The sequence below is a fragment of the Drosophila albomicans genome, chromosome 2L (assembly GCF_009650485.2).
Source record: "Drosophila albomicans strain 15112-1751.03 chromosome 2L, ASM965048v2, whole genome shotgun sequence".
NCBI lineage: Eukaryota > Metazoa > Arthropoda > Insecta > Diptera > Drosophilidae > Drosophila > Drosophila albomicans.
Window position 1 is genome coordinate 1,953,312 of NC_047628.2, and position 19,012 is coordinate 1,972,323.

Below are 19,012 nucleotides of genomic sequence, written 5' to 3' on the forward strand. Positions count from 1 at the left end.
AACGGAATATTTCCCTTTTAACAAATTTCTTTTAAAAAGACCAATTGTCTCTATTCTTGTGCAAAAGTCTGCAGTCATATTTAATGTGCAAATTTAAAACCTACTAAATAAATAAGCCTATTCGTTTCTTCTTAGTATATAAGACAGCTAGTTGTGGGAGAAAGGTATCATTCACAAAATCTTTTCGCTAACATGAGAGCTACTACAATTTTATTGGGATGTGCCTTAGTGGCCATTTGTCTTTCCTATTTACCAAGAGCTGACTCTACTTCAACTACAACTACAACTACAACCACTACCGAGGCTAGCACCACCACCACCACGACCGAAGCTACCACAACAACCACTGCCTCCTCATCTGACACCACTTCAACAACCTCTAGCAGTAAAGCTAAGAAGACCAGAAGGAAGCACCATTGGAAGGTCGTGAGACACCCTGGGAAAGAAGGTCATCAAGAGACACCGCAAAGGAGGCCGAAAATTTGTGATCTAAATGAGATATTTGTTGTCAGATATTGATTTTCTTCAGATAAACTTGTATAATTCTTAAAGTGTGTGCATTAATATTTCGAAAAATGCATACATTTTAATTTTGATCGTGTAATATTAATTAATTCTTTATTTCGATATTTATTTCTAAAATAACTTCTACAATTTTTATCAGATTGCAGAGAAGAAAAAAATAATAAAAAAATATATACATATATAATACATAATTTAATACTAAAATAAAATACTATATATTTTACAATCTTGAGTAATACATAAATTTAGGACTAAATTATTACAGCAGCTATTGACAGATGTAAAACCATTCTCAGAATGTTATTAATGAAAAGGAAATCTACATTTTAGCAATAAATATATTAATATTTGTTTGCTGGGTGTGAACCTGTGGGGCAACACTGGCAATCGTGTAGAGGCGATTCCGATACTCTATCTCTGTCTCGCTCGCTAAATCGGTCCCACGTTTATAGTTCCATCATTAGCCGGCGCTAAGAACATAGTCGCGGCGGTGGGGCTTAGGAGATTCTCTTATGTTAGCTTATCAGCATAGGTGCAAACGATGTCGACATTAGCAGTTTTTGTGCACAGGCGAGTAGCGTGGAGATGACGCTATGTACGGCGATCCATATTTCGCTAACACGCCGAATTATTGAAGCGCTTTTGATCGTTTATAAAGCTAGCTGCTATATCCACGCAGAGTGTTCTTCTTCGATTAATAATAAAATTAGATATTTTTATAAATTTTTCCGATCAGATGACGTCCTCGCCTTGGTATTGAAAATACAGCTGGGAAACTATCGATGGCACTATCGAGGTATCGAATATTTATCTCTCTCTGAGCCACTATCGATAGTCTTCTTTCTCTATCGATTGAGCTGGGCAATTTTCACATTTTTATACCCGCTACCCATAGGGTTAGAAGGGTATTATAACTTTGTGCCGACAGGAATGTATGTAACAGGTCGTAGGAGGCATCTCCGACCATATAAAGTATATATAGTCTTGATCAGCGTCAACAGCCGAGACGATCTAGCCATGTCCGTCTGTCTGTCTGTCCGTCTGTGTGTCTGTCCGTCTGTCCGTATGAACACCTAGATCTCAGAGACTATAAGAGATAGAGCTAATTTTTTTTCGTGAGCATTTGTTATGTTTGCACGCAGATCAAGTTTGTTTTATATTTTTGCCACGCCCCTTTCGCCCCGCAAATCAAAAAAATCGAATAACAAGCGTATATTTTAAAGCTAGAGTTGCGAATTTTGGTATATACAATAGTAACTGTGTAATTATGTGATTCTGAGAATTTGGGTGCGATCAGATAAAGAGAGTCATTAAAGTGTATGTTGTATGGGCAAAAACGCCTACTTACTAGGGGCCTTTGTTGCTTTGGCTGACAATCCACCATTGTGCGTCTAAGGTATATGCGGCACTGCACCGATATACCACATATTCATCAGTTGGTACTATTTTTAGTATTTTTGCCGTGATATTTGGTATATTTTGAGAATAATACCGCAAAATATTTTGTTTTTATTTAAAATGGGTAGCGGTATCTCACAGTCGAGTACACTCGACTGTAGCTTTCTTACTTGTTCTAACACGAGGTGGTTGCACGAATTCGGGGTTAGTAGTAGAGATTCTCTACTGATAAAATTGCATTCTAGTTAATAAATTGAAGGTTGGAAGCGGCTCAGCATGGAGAAATATTTTGTGAATCTAAAAAAAAAAGGATATTTATTCTTTAAATATAATGTACATATGTATATTTAGTAATAGTTTAGTTTATCTACATACAGATGTATGCATAGATAACACCAAGTCAGAAAGGAATGAGGAAAACAGAGGAGTAGAAAGGAAAACCAAGAGTTGGAAACCGAAAGTGTGGAGTTTTTATACCCGCTATCCATAGGATAGAAGGGTATTATAACTTTGTGCCGGCAGGAAATGTATGTAACAGATAGAAGGAGGCATCTCCGTCAACATCTGAGACGATCTAGTCATGTTCGTCTGTCTGTCTGTCCGTCTGTTCTTCTGTCCATATCAACCCCTAGATATCAGAGACTATAGGAGATAGAGCTATAATTTTTTTGGACAGCATTTGTTATGTTTGCACGCAGATCAAGTTTGTTTCAAATTTTTTGCCAAACCCACGTCAGCCCCCGCAAATTGAAAAACATCGAATGACAAGCGTAAATTTTAAAGCTAGAGCTAGGCATATACAATAATGACTATAGTCTTCGTGATTTCTTAAATTTTGGTTGCTATCAGATAAAAATTGTCGAAGTTGTTAAAGAAATACTTTTGTATGGGCAAAAACGCCTCCTTACTAAGGGTCGTAGATGCTTTGGCTGACAATCTGGTATGTTTTGCACTGAGTGTAGTACTATATCAATATACCAAATACATGTTATTGCTTTTATTAAAAATGGTATATTCATTTAGTATATTTTGGAAAAATACCGTAATATTTTGCTTTTATTAAAAATGAGTAGCGGGTATCTCACAGTCGAGCACACTCGACTGTAGCTTTCTTACTTGATTTAATGTGGTACTATATCGATATACCAAAAACACGACTTGCTATATTTTTAATATTTTTGTAGTATATCTTTGGTATATTTTAAGATTAATACCGCAATATATTGCTTTTATTAAAAATGGGTAGCGGGTATCTCAAGTCGATCACAATTTACTGTAGTTTTCTTACTTGTTGATAAAACTAGAGTTTGCTACGTTTTGGATAACACTGCACGGATCCCAACTTCATAATCCAACGGAATATTTCCCTTTTAACAAATTTCTTTAAAAAGACCAATTGTCTCTATTCTTGTGCAAAAGTCTGCAGTCATATTTAATGTGCAAATTTAAAACCTACTGAATAAATAAGCCTATTCGTTTCTTCTTAGTATATAAGACAGCTAGTTGTGGGAGAAAGGTATCATTCACAAAATCTTTTCGCTAACATGAGAGCTACTACAATTTTATTGGGATGTGCCTTAGTGGCCATTTGTCTTTCCTATTTACCAAGAGCTGACTCTACTTCAACTACAACTACAACTACAACCACTACCGAGGCTAGCACCACCACCACCACGACCGAAGCTACCACAACAACCACTGCCTCCTCATCTGACACCACTTCAACAACCTCTAGCAGTAAAGCTAAGAAGACCAGAAGGAAGCACCATTGGAAGGTCGTGAGACACCCTGGAAAGAAGGTCATCAAGAGACACCGCAAAGGAGGCCGAAAATTTGTGATCTAAATGAGATATTTGTTGTCAGATATTGATTTTCTTCAGATAAACTTGTATAATTCTTAAAGTGTGTGCATTAATATTTCGAAAAAAATGCATACATTTTAATTTTGATCGTGTAATATTAATTAATTCTTTATTTCGATATTTATTTCTAAAATAACTTCTACAATTTTTTATCAGATTGCAGAGAAGAAAAAAATAATAAAAAAATATATATATATATATAATACATAATTTAATACTAAAATAAAATACTATATATTTTACAATCTTGAGTAATACATAAATTTAGGACTAAATTATTACAGCAGCTATTGACAGATGTAAAACCATTCTCAGAATGTTATTAATGAAAAGGAAATCTACATTTTAGCAATAAATATATTAATATTTGTTTGCTGGGTGTGAACCTGTGGGGCAACACTGGCAATCGTGTAGAGGCGATTCCGATACTCTATCTCTGTCTCGCTCGCTAAATCGGTCCCACGTTTATAGTTCCATCATTAACCGGCGCTAAGAACATAGTCGCGGCGGTGGGGCTTAGGAGATTCTCTTATGTTAGCTTATCAGCATAGGTGCAAACGATGTCGACATTAGCAGTTTTTGTGCACAGGCGAGTAGCGTGGAGATGACGCTATGTACGGCGATCCATATTTCGCTAACACGCCGAATTATTGAAGCGCTTTTGATCGTTTATAAAGCTAGCTGCTATATCCACGCAGAGTGTTCTTCTTCGATTAATAATAAAATTAGATATTTATAAATTTTTCCGATCAGATGACGTCCTCGCCTTGGTATTGAAAATACAGCTGGGAAACTATCGATGGCACTATCGAGGTATCGAATATTTATCTCTCTGAGCCACTATCGATAGTCTTATTTCTCTATCGATTGAGCTGGGCAATTTTCACATTTTTATACCCGCTACCCATAGGGTAGAAGGGTATTATAACTTTGTGCCGACAGGAAATGTATGTAACAGGTCGTAGGAGGCATCTCCGACCATATAAAGTATATATATTCTTGATCAGCGTCAACAGCCGAGACGATCTAGCCATGTCCGTCTGTCTGTCTGTCCGTCTGTGTGTCTGTCCGTCTGTCCGTATGAACACCTAGATCTCAGAGACTATAAGAGATAGAGCTATAATTTTTTTTCGAGAGCATTTGTTATGTTTGCACGCAGATCAAGTTTGTTTCAAATTTTTGCCACGCCCCCTTTCGCCCCGCAAATCAAAAAAATCGAATAACAAGCGTAATTTTAAAGCTAGAGTTGCGAATTTTGGTATATACAATAGTAACTGTAGTAATTATGATTCCTGAGAATTTGGGTGCGATCAGATAAAGATTTTGGAAGTCATTAAAGAAATACTTTTGTATGGGCAAAAACGCCTACTTACTAGGGGCCTTTGTTGCTTTGGCTGACAATCCGGTATATTGTGCCGTCTAAGGTATATGCGGCACTGCACCGATATACCACATATTCCAGTTGGTATATTTTTAGTATTTTTGCAGTATATTTGGTATATTTTGAGAATAATACCGCAAAATATTTTGTTTTTATTTAAAATGGGTAGCGGGTATCTCACAGTCGAGTACACTCGACTGTAGCTTTCTTACTTGTTCTAACACGAGGTTTGGTTGCACGAATTTGGGTTAGAAAATATATATCTCTAGTAGAGATTCTCTACTGATAAAATTGCATTCTAGGTTAACTTAAATTGAAGGTTGGAAGCGGCTCTAAGCATGGAGAAATATTTTGTGAATCTAAAAAAAAAAGGTAATTATATTTATTCTTTAAATATAATGTACATATGTATATTTAGTAATAGTTTAGTTTATCTACATACAGATGTATGCATAGATAACACCAAGTCAGAAAGGAATGAGGAAAACAGAGGAGTAGAAAGGAAACCAAGAGTTGGAAACCGAAAGTGTGGAGTTTTTATACCCGCTATCCATAGGATAGAAGGGTATTATAACTTTGTGCCGGCAGGAAATGTATGTAACAGATAGAAGGAGGCATCTCCGTCAACATCTGAGACGATCTAGTCATGTTCGTCTGTCTGTCTGTCCGTCTGTTCTTCTGTCCATATCAACCCCTAGATATCAGAGACTATAGGAGATAGAGCTATAATTTTTTTGGACAGCATTTGTTATGTTTGCACGCAGATCAAGTTTGTTTCAAATTTTTGCCAAACCCACGTCAGCCCCCGCAAATTGAAAAACATCGAATGACAAGCGTAATTTTAAAGCTAGAGCTAGGCATATACAATAATGACTATAGTCTTCGTGATTTCTTAAATTTTGGTTGCTATCAGATAAAAATTGTCGAAGTTGTTAAAGAAATACTTTTGTATGGGCAAAAACGCCTCCTTACTAAGGGTCGTAGATGCTTTGGCTGACAATCTGGTATGTTTTGCACTGAGTGTAGTACTATATCAATATACCAAATACATGTTATTGCTTTTATTAAAAATGGTATATTCATTTAGTATATTTTGAAAAATATCGTAATATTTTGCTTTTATTAAAAATGAGTAGCGGGTATCTCACAGTCGAGCACACTCGACTGTAGCTTTCTTACTTGATTTAATGTGGTACTATATCGATATACCAAAAACACGACTTGCTATATTTTTAATATTTTTGTAGTATATCTTTGGTATATTTTAAGATTAATACCGCAATATATTGCTTTTATTAAAAATGGGTAGCGGGTATCTCAAGTCGATCACAATTTACTGTAGTTTTCTTACTTGTTGATAAAACTAGAGTTTGCTACGTTTTGGATAACACTGCACGGATCCCAACTTCATAATCCAACGGAATATTTCCCTTTTAACAAATTTCTTTTAAAAAGACCAATTGTCTCTATTCTTGTGCAAAAGTCTGCAGTCATATTTAATGTGCAAATTTAAAACCTACTGAATAAATAAGCCTATTCGTTTCTTCTTAGTATATAAGACAGCTAGTTGTGGGAGAAAGGTATCATTCACAAAATCTTTTCGCTAACATGAGAGCTACTACAATTTTATTGGGATGTGCCTTAGTGGCCATTTGTCTTTCCTATTTACCAAGAGCTGACTCTACTTCAACTACAACTACAACTACAACCACTACCGAGGCTAGCACCACCACCACCACGACCGAAGCTACCACAACAACCACTGCCTCCTCATCTGACACCACTTCAACAACCTCTAGCAGTAAAGCTAAGAAGACCAGAAGGAAGCACCATTGGAAGGTCGTGAGACACCCTGGAAAGAAGGTCATCAAGAGACACCGCAAAAGAGGCCGAAAATTTGTGATCTAAATGAGATATTTGTTGTCAGATATTGATTTTCTTCAGATAAACTTGTATAATTCTTAAAGTGTGTGCATTAATATTTCGAAAAATGCATACATTTTAATTTTGATCGTGTAATATTAATTAATTCTTTATTTCGATATTTATTTCTAAAATAACTTTTACAATTTTTATCAGATTGCAGAGAAGAAAAAAATAATAAAAAAATATATACATATATAATACATAATTTAATACTAAAATAAAATACTATATATTTTACAATCTTGAGTAATACATAAATTTAGGACTAAATTATTACAGCAGCTATTGACAGATGTAAAACCATTCTCAGAATGTTATTAATGAAAAGGAAATCTACATTTTAGCAATAAATATATTAATATTTGTTTGCTGGGTGTGAACCTGTGGGGCAACACTGGCAATCGTGTAGAGGCGATTCCGATACTCTATCTCTGTCTCGCTCGCTAAATCGGTCCCACGTTTATAGTTCCATCATTAGCCGGCGCTAAGAACATAGTCGCGGCGGTGGGGCTTAGGAGATTCTCTTATGTTAGCTTATCAGCATAGGTGCAAACGATGTCGACATTAGCAGTTTTTGTGCACAGGCGAGTAGCGTGGAGATGACGCTATGTACGGCGATCCATATTTCGCTAACACGCCGAATTATTGAAGCGCTTTTGATCGTTTATAAAGCTAGCTGCTATATCCACGCAGAGTGTTCTTCTTCGATTAATAATAAAATTAGATATTTATAAATTTTTCCGATCAGATGACGTCCTCGCCTTGGTATTGAAAATACAGCTGGGAAACTATCGATGGCACTATCGAGGTATCGAATATTTATCTCTCTGAGCCACTATCGATAGTCTTCTTTCTCTATCGATTGAGCTGGGCAATTTTCACATTTTTCTAACACGAGGTTTGGTTGCACGAATTTGGGTTAGAAAATATATATCTCTAGTAGAGATTCTCTACTGATAAAATTGCATTCTAGGTTAACTTAAATTGAAGGTTGGAAGCGGCTCTAAGCATGGAGAAATATTTTGTGTGAATCTACATAATGTAAAAAAAGGTAATTATGCTGTTATATTTATTCTTTAAATATAATGTACATATGTATAGTGTCGCTGTCGCCGAGTGTGGTTCGTGGTTAGTACGATAGTTTTAGTTTATCTACATACAGATCGTATGCATAGATAACACCAAGTCAGAAAGGAATGAGGAAAACAGAGGAGTAGAAAGGAAACCAAGAGTTGGAAACCGAAAGTGTGGAGTTTTTATACCCGCTATCCATAGGATAGAAGGGTATTATAACTTTGTGCCGGCAGGAAATGTATGTAACAGATAGAAGGAGGCATCTCCGTCAACATCTGAGACGATCTAGTCATGTTCGTCTGTCTGTCTGTCCGTCTGTTCTTCTGTCCATATCAACCCCTAGATATCAGAGACTATAGGAGATAGAGCTATAATTTTTTTGGACAGCATTTGTTATGTTTGCACGCAGATCAAGTTTGTTTTCAAATTTTGCCAAACCCACGTCAGCCCCCGCAAATTGAAAAACATCGAATGACAAGCGTAATTTTAAAGCTAGAGCTAGGCATATACAATAATGACTATAGTCTTCGTGATTTCTTAAATTTTGGTTGCTATCAGATAAAAATTGTCGAAGTTGTTAAAGAAATACTTTTGTATGGGCAAAAACGCCTCCTTACTAAGGGTCGTAGATGCTTTGGCTGACAATCTGGTATGTTTTGCACTGAGTGTAGTACTATATCAATATACCAAATACATGTTATTGCTTTTATTAAAAATGGTATATTCATTTAGTATATTTTGGAAAAATACCGTAATATTTTGCTTTTATTAAAAAATGAGTAGCGGGTATCTCACAGTCGAGCACACTCGACTGTAGCTTTCTTACTTGATTTAATGTGGTACTATATCGATATACCCAAAAACACGACTTGCTATATTTTTAATATTTTTGTAGTATATCTTTGGTATTATGGTATTGATTAATACCGCAATATATTGCTTTTATTAAAAATGGGTAGCGGGTATCTCAAGTCGATCACAATTTACTGTAGTTTTCTTACTTGTTGATAAAACTAGAGTTTGCTACGTTTTGGATAACACTGCACGGATCCCAACGTCATAATCCAACGGAATATTTCCCTTTTAAACAAATTTCTTTTAAAAAGACCAATTGTCTCTATTCTTGTGCAAAAGTCTGCAGTCATATTTAATGTGCAAATTTAAAACCTACTGAATAAATAAGCCTATTCGTTTCGTCTTAGTATATAAGACAGCTAGTTGTGGGAGAAAGGTATCATTCACAAAATCTTTTCGCTAACATGAGAGCTACTACAATTTTATTGGGATGTGCCTTAGTGGCCATTTGTCTTTCCTATTTACCAAGAGCTGACTCTACTTCAACTACAACTACAACTACAACCACTACCGAGGCTAGCACCACCACCACCACGACCGAAGCTACCACAACAACCACTGCCTCCTCATCTGACACCACTTCAACAACCTCTAGCAGTAAAGCTAAGAAGACCAGAAGGAAGCACCATTGGAAGGTCGTGAGACACCCTGGAAAGAAGGTCATCAAGAGACACCGCAAAGGAGGCCGAAAATTTGTGATCTAAATGAGATATTTGTTGTCAGATATTGATTTTCTTCAGATAAACTTGTATAATTCTTAAAGTGTGTGCATTAATATTTCGAAAAATGCATACATTTTAATTTTGATCGTGTAATATTAATTAATTCTTTATTTCGATATTTATTTCTAAAATAACTTCTACAATTTTTATCAGATTGCAGAGAAGAAAAAAATAATAAAAAAATATATACATATATAATACATAATTTACATAAATAAAATAAAATACTATATATTTTACAATCTTGAGTAATACATAAATTTAGGACTAAATTATTACAGCAGCTATTGACAGATGTAAAAACCATTCTCAGAATGTTATTAATGAAAAGGAAATCTACATTTTAGCAATAAATATATTAATATTTGTTTGCTGGGTGTGAACCTGTGGGGCAACACTGGCAATCGTGTAGAGGCGATTCCGATACTCTATCTCTGTCTCGCTCGCTAAATCGGGTCCCACGTTTATAGTTCCATCATTAGCCGGCGCTAAGAACATAGTCGCGGCGGTGGGGCTTAGGAGATTCTCTTATGTTAGCTTATCAGCATAGGTGCAAACGATGTCGACATTAGCAGTTTTTGTGCACAGGCGAGTAGCGTGGAGATGACGCTATGTACGGCGATCCATATTTCGCTAACACGCCGAATTATTGAAGCGCTTTTGATCGTTTATAAAGCTAGCTGCTATATCCACGCAGAGTGTTCTTCTTCGATTAATAATAAAATTAGATATTTATAAATTTTTCCGATCAGATGACGTCCTCGCCTTGGTATTGAAAATACAGCTGGGAAACTATCGATGGCACTATCGAGGTATCGAATATTTATCTCTCTGAGCCACTATCGATAGTCTTTTTTCCCTGGGCAATTTTCACATTTTTCTAAGACGAGGTTTGGTTGCACGAATTTGGGTTAGAAAATATATATCTCTAGTAGAGATTCTCTACTGATAAAATTGCATTCTAGGTTAACTTAAATTGAAGGTTGGAAGCGGCTCTAAGCATGGAGAAATATTTTGTGAATCTAAAAAAAAAGGTAATTATATTTATTCTTTAAATACAATGTACATATGTATATTTAGTAATAGTTTAGTTTATCTACATACAGATGTATGCATAGATAACACCAAGTCAGAAAGGAATGAGGAAAACAGAGGAGTAGAAAGGAAACCAAGAGTTGGAAACCGAAAGTGTGGAGTTTTTATACCGCTATCCATAGGATAGAAGGGTATTATAACTTTGTGCCGGCAGGAAATGTATGTAACAGATAGAAGGAGGCATCTCCGTCAACATCTGAGACGATCTAGTCATGTTCGTCTGTCTGTCTGTCCGTCTGTCCGTCTGTTCTTCTGTCCATATCAACCCCTAGATATCAGAGACTATAGGAGATAGAGCTATAATTTTTTTGGACAGCATTTGTTATGTTTGCACGCAGATCAAGTTTGTTTCAAATTTTTGCCAAACCCACGTCAGCCCCCGCAAATTGACAAACATCGAATGACAAGCGTAATTTTAAAGCTAGAGCTAGGCATATACAATAATGACTATAGTCTTCGTGATTTCTTAAATTTTGGTTGCTATCAGATAAAAATTGTCGAAGTTGTTAAAGAAATACTTTTGTATGGGCAAAAACGCCTCCTTACTAAGGGTCGTAGATGCTTTGGCTGACAATCTGGTATGTTTTGCACTGAGTGTAGTACTATATCAATATACCAAATACATGTTTATTGCTTTTATTAAAAATGGTATATTCATTTAGTATATTTTGGAAAAATACCGTAATATTTTGCTTTTATTATAAAAAATGAGTAGCGGGTATCTCACAGTCGAGCACACTCGACTGTAGCTTTCTTACTTGATTTAATGTGGTACTATATCGATATACCAAAAACACGACTTGCTATATTTTTAATATTTTTGTAGTATATCTTTGGTATATTTTAAGATTAATACCGCAATATATTGCTTTTATTAAAAATGGGTAGCGGGTATCTCAAGTCGATCACAATTTACTGTAGTTTTCTTACTTGTTGATAAAACTAGAGTTTGCTACGTTTTGGATAACACTGCACGGATCCCAACGTCATAATCCAACGGAATATTTCCCTTTTAACAAATTTCTTTTAAAAAGACCAATTGTCTCTATTCTTGTGCAAAAGTCTGCAGTCATATTTAATGTGCAAATTTAAAAACCTACTGAATAAATAAGCCTATTCGTTTCGTCTTAGTATATAAGACAGCTAGTTGTGGGAGAAAGGTATCATTCACAAAATCTTTTCGCTAACATGAGAGCTACTACAATTTTATTGGGATGTGCCTTAGTGGCCATTTGTCTTTCCTATTTACCAAGAGCTGACTCTCTACTTCAACTACAACTACAACTACAACCACTACCGAGGCTAGCACCACTACCACCACGACCGAAGCTACCACAACAACCACTGCCTCCTCATCTGACACCACTTCAACAACCTCTAGCAGTAAAGCTAAGAAGACCAGAAGGAAGCACCATTGGAAGGTCGTGAGACACCCTGGAAAGAAGGTCATCAAGAGACACCGCAAAGGAGGCCGAAAATTTGTGATCTAAATGAGATATTTTGTTGTCAGATATTGATTTTCTTCAGATAAACTTGTATAATTCTTAAAGTGTGTGCATTAATATTTCGAAAAATGCATACATTTTAATTTTGATCGTGTAATATTAATTAATTCTTTATTTCGATATTTATTTCTAAAATAACTTTTACAATTTTTATCAGATTGCAGAGAAGAAAAAAATAATAAAAAAAATATATACATATATAATACATAATTTAATACTAAAATAAAATACTATATATTTTACAATCTTGAGTAATACATAAATTTAGGACTAAATTATTACAGCAGCTATTGACAGATGTAAAACCATTCTCAGAATGTTATTAATGAAAAGGAAATCTACATTTTAGCAATAAATATATTAATATTTGTTTGCTGGGTGTGAACCTGTGGGGCAACACTGGCAATCGTGTAGAGGCGATTCCGATACTCTATCTCTGTCTCGCTCGCTAAATCGGTCCCACGGTAAATAATGACTAAAGTGTTCGTGATTTCTGAAATTTTTGTTGCGATCAGATAAAAATTGTCGAAGTTATTAAATATAACTTCTGTATGGACAAAAACGCACACTTACTAGGGGCATTAGTTTCTTCGGCTGTCACTCTAAGAATGTTTTGAATGTAGTGAAAGTGGAATATACCAAATATACCATTTGATATATTTTTTGTTCATTTTATGGTAAATTTTTTGGTATAATTTACATTGAATACCGAAATATTTTATTTTATTCAAAATGGGTGTGCTTGACTATGAGATACCCTCTAATCTCATAGTCGAGCACACTCGACTGTAGTTAACAAAGGTTAGTTGTTTCTGCTAGAAAATAGTAGCTTTTACCGATCTTGCATTTGAATTTAAATCGGGGTTTAATCTCACAATTGAGTTTTCTGAACTAAGTAGTGTGCAAATTTTAGCATCTTACCATGAATATAACTGTGTAACATGTGTAACAAAGATTGAACGCCCAAAATATTTCAATATTTTGTCGTATTCCCTCAAAAATATTAAAACAAGTAACAACATATTTTATAGGCACATTTACTCTTGTAATTTTCAGAATTGTTTGATTGTAACATATATTACTCAACAATGAAGAATTAAATACTTTTACACGAACAAATTTATGCATTTTCGGTCATTTTAATTCATGCACTGCAAGTATTGTACATACAATTCTGAAGAAAATCAATATCTGAGGAAAATTTTCTTATTTGCCTTGCTTGCGGTGTCTCTTGATGACCGTCTTTCCAGGATTTCTCACGACCTTCCAATGGTGCTTCCTTCTGGTCTTCTTAGCTCCACTACTAGAGGTTGTTGAAGTGGTGTCAGATGAGGAGGCAGTGGTTGTTGTGGTAGCTTCGGTCGTGGTGGTGGTGGTGCTAGCCTCGGTAGTGGTTGTAGTTGTAGTTGAAGTAGAGTCAGCTCTTGGTAAATAGGAAAGACAAATGGCCACTAAGGCACATCCCAATAAAATTGTAGTAGCTCTCATGTTAGCGAAAAGATTTTGTGAATGATACCTTTCTCCCACAACTAGCTGTCTTATATACTATGAGGAAACGAATAGGCTTATTTATTCAGTAGGTTTTAAATTTGCACATTAAATATGACTGCAGATTTTTGCAGAAGAATAGCGACAATTGATTTAACAAAAAAAGGTCAGAACGCAAATACTCTTTTTGTGCTTACTATTTAATGAGCGTCGCAAAGTTTAAATGTTTATTCAGCTTGTGTACTTAGAACAAGATCAGTTTCTAAAATAGAAAGTATACACCAAAAAATTGTGTTCTTGATAGAAGACCACTTTACGATAAAATTTTTAAATTTAACAATTTTCATTTGAAATATTTATTATTTGAAATAATAATTTCAATAGTTATAAGAATATATTTCTTAAAAGTGTTAATGTGCATATGCGTACGAATACATTCGTGTATATTAGGCCAAATGTTTATTAAGAACGATTTATATATTTGGCTAGATATTTGTAGAATTATGAACATTATTAGAGAAGTCTTACCAAAAGTATCAACTATTGTATCAGCCGGTGTTTTTTATTTCTAATGCTTATCGATAATATAGTATATTTAAGTAGAATATGAAGACAAGTAAGAGAACTACAGATAAGTGTGTTCGACTTTGAGATAGCCGGTACCCCATTTAAAAAAACATATTTTCTTAAAATAAAAAATATACTACAAAAATACTTAAATTTACCGTGTATGTAACAGATAGAAGGAGGCATCTCCGACCCTATAAAGTATATATTCTTGATCAGCGTCAACAGCCGAGAAGATCTAGCCATGTCTATAAGACTATAAGAGATAGAGCTATAATTTTTTCGACAGCATTTGTTATGTTTGCACTCAGATCAAATTTGTTTCAAATTTTTGCGACGCCAACTATAGTAGTTGAGATTCCTGAAAATTTAGTTGCGATCAGATAAAAATTATCGAAGTTATTAAAGAAATACTTTTGTATGAGCAAAAACGCCTACTTCCTAGGGGTCGCATTTGCTTTGGCTGACAATCTGGTTTTTTGTGACGTCTATGGTATATTTTGAATGCGGTACTAAATCAATATACCAAATATACCAGTTGGTATATTTTTAGTATTTTTGCATATTTTTAGAATAATACAGCAAAATATAATATATTGCTTTTATTTAAAATGGGTAGCGGGTATCTCACAGTCGAGCACACTCGACTTTAATGCGTTTTCCCTATACAAAAGTATTTCTTTAATAACTTTCACAATTTTTATATGACCGCAACCAAATTTTCAGAAATCACAAGGACAATAACTATTATTGAATTGGGCGTGGCAAAAATTTGAAACTCACTTAACATAACAACTGCTGTCAGAAACTAACTATATCTATATTTGTTGATGACTAGGTGCTCATACGGAAATAATATATGTACATATATACTTTATGGGGTCGAAGATGCCTCCTTCTACCTGTTACATACATTTCCTGCCAGTACATAGTTATAATACCCTTCTACCCTATGGGTATAAAAACCAAAAAAAAAAAAAAAAAGTTTTATATTATATTTTTAAAAATAAAAATTAAAACTAATTTATATTTTTAAGTTTATGATCAGATCTACTTTCCTAATGATGCTGTTTGTGAGACTATACATATTAAACACACTTCGATATCAAACAAGCCCAAAAATTTTTAATCATTTTGTTCAAATGTGAACAGACTGACAAGTACGTAAAAGTTGTAATTCAAAATAGTCAATCACTGTGGAATAGCCAACAACGTGCCACAAACATTATACATGTTTTGCGACAATTTTTTAGTTCTTTTAAATTAGTTTCTTTTTTTTAGGTTGATCTCCTCACATATAATAATTTTAACTTTTCCTGTTTCAATCTCTCAAAGAGGTTCCTGAAATCGATCGCTGAGATTTTACCAAGAACCCAATGCAAACAGAACAAATTGAAAGTAAAGCACTTTAGACTTTGTTGCGTAACTCTAATATCGTTCTGTTAAAATGACTACACTTTTCTTGAACCGATCAAGAATGTATATTTTTGTAAGGTAAAAGTTTACTTCATCATGGGTAGAAATTGACGTTAGTCTAGATCATATAAGACTTGATCGTGTGAACAATACACAAACTGAGGTCGCATCATTGCAAAGGGTTGCCCACACTAAATTGTTCGGTGTCAGTTGAAATAAAACTTAGATACTACCAATATTTAAATCATTTTCCAATTATTTAACCGAGTAATTTTGTTTGAATTTAAATTTGATTTCCGAGAAGTAAAACTTTAATTTATAGCTACTTTACTAAGGTGTCTCATCAGATTCCAGTTTCATCTCAATTTCCGACTGCCACTCTCAAAAAGCAAACGCAGCTCATTATGCAGTCTATTTACAATATGCTTAAGCAACCATTCCTCAGTCTTTCTCCCGCCATACACCTCGCCTTTCTCGCTTTCTGAGTGCATTGTAGTGCCACTTGCTGGTTCACCGGCGGTAGGCAAACCCCACCTTTTCCCACCGCACCATTCTGAGTTGTGCGCACTGAAAATTAAAATTACTTTGGTTACGTCAAATAATGTTGCCTGTGGGTGCCATGCGGCTGGCAACGTTGATACGTTGATGCGAGAAATGAAGAGACGGGAAAGACACCATCTAGCATCCTGGCCACACTTTCCAGCAGCAACAGCAGCAGTAGCAGCCGACAATTTATAGTGGCTGGAAAATAAAGTGCAGGTAGTGATAAATATGACATGACCAGCAAGGCACTAAAAGTAGCGAGTAGCGAAGCAAGCTACCAAGGCAACGGTAATATTTTTAATTATGCAATTGCAGACATTCTCTTTAGAGGTGTTTAACTGTAATTGTAGGTGAATAAACCTGATTTCAATATATAAAACGTATAATATCACTTCATAAAAATTTGAAAAAATCAATTTTAATTTAAAAAAAATTGCAAAAATATTAGTGTATCCTAAAACATCGATATCACCCAGAGATGTCCATGGAGCGACGCTTGGACTGTCAGGTGAAAATATGTCTACAAGCAGACGTGCATGATGCACTACTAAAAATATCAAGTAAATTCATAATTATTGTGTGCTTCATTACTAGTTATCATTACATAACAAGTAATATCATTAAAATGGTATTATTCCCTAAATATACCAAATTAATATACCGAAAGAATAAACGAAATATATTTGGTATATTGATACATCTACATTAGAAGTATATCATATACCATGTATATCAGATCGTCAACCAAAACATTTAACATTTGACAACCGTGTTTTGCCATATGCAATGAATTCTAAAATAACTTTTATTATTTCTATGATTTCGAAATCGATTTTTAGGAATAATAAAAACTGTAGTTATAATTGTATGAACTCTTTTAAACCCTACTCCAGTTTTCAAAAAATTTTAGGTTGCGTAACAAAATTGTAAAGTAAACTTGATTTACGTGATACCAAGTACTGTCGAAAAAAATCAAAGTTCAATTTTTTATAACTCTGAGATACAGGTGTTCATGAGGGCAGACAGTCATGACTATATAGTTTGCTCTGTTGACGCAGATTAAGAATACATACTCTATAGGGTCGGAGTCTGCTTCTACCTATTACATACATTTTCTGCAGAAGTTCGGAAAGATTTTGTTCTAAAATCAGATCTTGACTATTTCTTTTATTTATTTATTTATTAAAGGCTATTTCTTTTATTAAGTTGGTTTTATTTAATGAATTAAAGCTTTTTAGAAATTATAAAATATTTAGCACCTTATTAAACACAAACATATAATTTATATTAAATCTTATTTTTTTCTAACTTCCTTCTGTTGAAAGTGCACTGAGTGCTTTGGTTTTAATTTATAACCAATACGAAGGCAAATACTGAAGATTGACCGCTTAGATAAATTATTTGTATTCATCATTTTAATAAATGACGAGCCGTTAAACAATTGTTTTTATAAGTAAAAATTTATTATCTCACTGATATAAATTTATATAAATAATTTTTAGCAAATTAGTCAATGCACGATACAATAGAATGAAAGATTTTTCAGCTTAAATGAACATTAAAGCATTGCTATATGTTATATGTGAAGCAAACACTCTCTCCCGCTTCTCTGAGTCTATCCACAATTTCTGTTGCAATTATTCCGCTTTGCACTTCTTTCGATCGTGAAATCATTGCAAACTAAATAACAAAAACAAAAAAAATAGAACTGAATTTTCATAACGAGCAAAAAATATTTGCGTGCAATATTTTATGGTAATTTTATGCAATAAACGTTGAAATGTTTGTCATCAATTTCCTTAACTCATATTTCATGTGCACCATTGGCAAAGTACGCTACCCCCCACTCTGTGTCCTTGGCTCCCTCTCGCCCCACAAATTGAACAAACAGTGGAAAGCACACAAGGGAAGCTGTCCTTATTTTTTCCATTCACATCCTACTTTCCTTTTCTTTCTGATTTTCCAATAACATTGCGTTCTTCAACATTCAAAATGAAGTTCACAGAGGGTGTTTATTTTAATATTATAGATACAAATAAATTATTTACTTACAATACATTCAGCTGAAAAAATTATCTTAAATATTCGAAGGTAATTTTAACCATTGACTTTATTCAGAGTTCCTACAAAATAGCACCCTTTATATACGTGTGAAGGTGATAGTCCTCTTAAGTGTTGCTCCGGCAGATCAATGCATTTTCTTTGCAAAAATTTTTACGCGTTTCGTTGGTTTTATGCGGGGCTAATGTGATTTCCAGCGCATAAAAGCGATAAATCTAAGGGGCAAAGAGAAGTAGACTTAAAGGAGCAGGAAGGAAGGAGTGGTCTCGTTTTCAGTCCAACAGCGTACCATTTTTATGTTTCTTCGATGGCCGGGCTAACGAGGCAGTTAAACGGAAGCACCATCTATTTCTGACGCCGCTGCAATCGCTTCCCATTAAATGCACATTTTTGAATCGAACCGATTCGATCTCTGCTTCATTCTTTTTACTATCGCAAAGCTGTAAAAAGCATAATCCAACGACCAGCAAGAATGTACATTTGTTTATGCAAACGGACTTTTATTCAAAAAATCATGCAAGACAAGTCCTTGCTAAACACGGAGCACCAGTTACTTAATTGATTCCGATAATGGACATGTTCCTCTGTGCATGA

The 19,012-nt window shown here is 34.5% G+C and overlaps 1 long non-coding RNA gene across 1 annotated transcript; it reads right to left on the reverse strand.

Annotated features, from left to right (window-relative positions):
• Positions 1-195: 195 nt before the first annotated feature.
• LOC127565232 (uncharacterized) lies at positions 196-12,506 on the reverse strand. Its single transcript, XR_007954611.1, has 2 exons — positions 12,181-12,506; positions 196-377 (listed from the first exon to the last, which is right to left on the reverse strand). It is a non-coding gene; the product is annotated as an uncharacterized LOC127565232 (long non-coding RNA).
• Between the last annotated feature and the right edge of the window lie 6,506 nt (positions 12,507-19,012).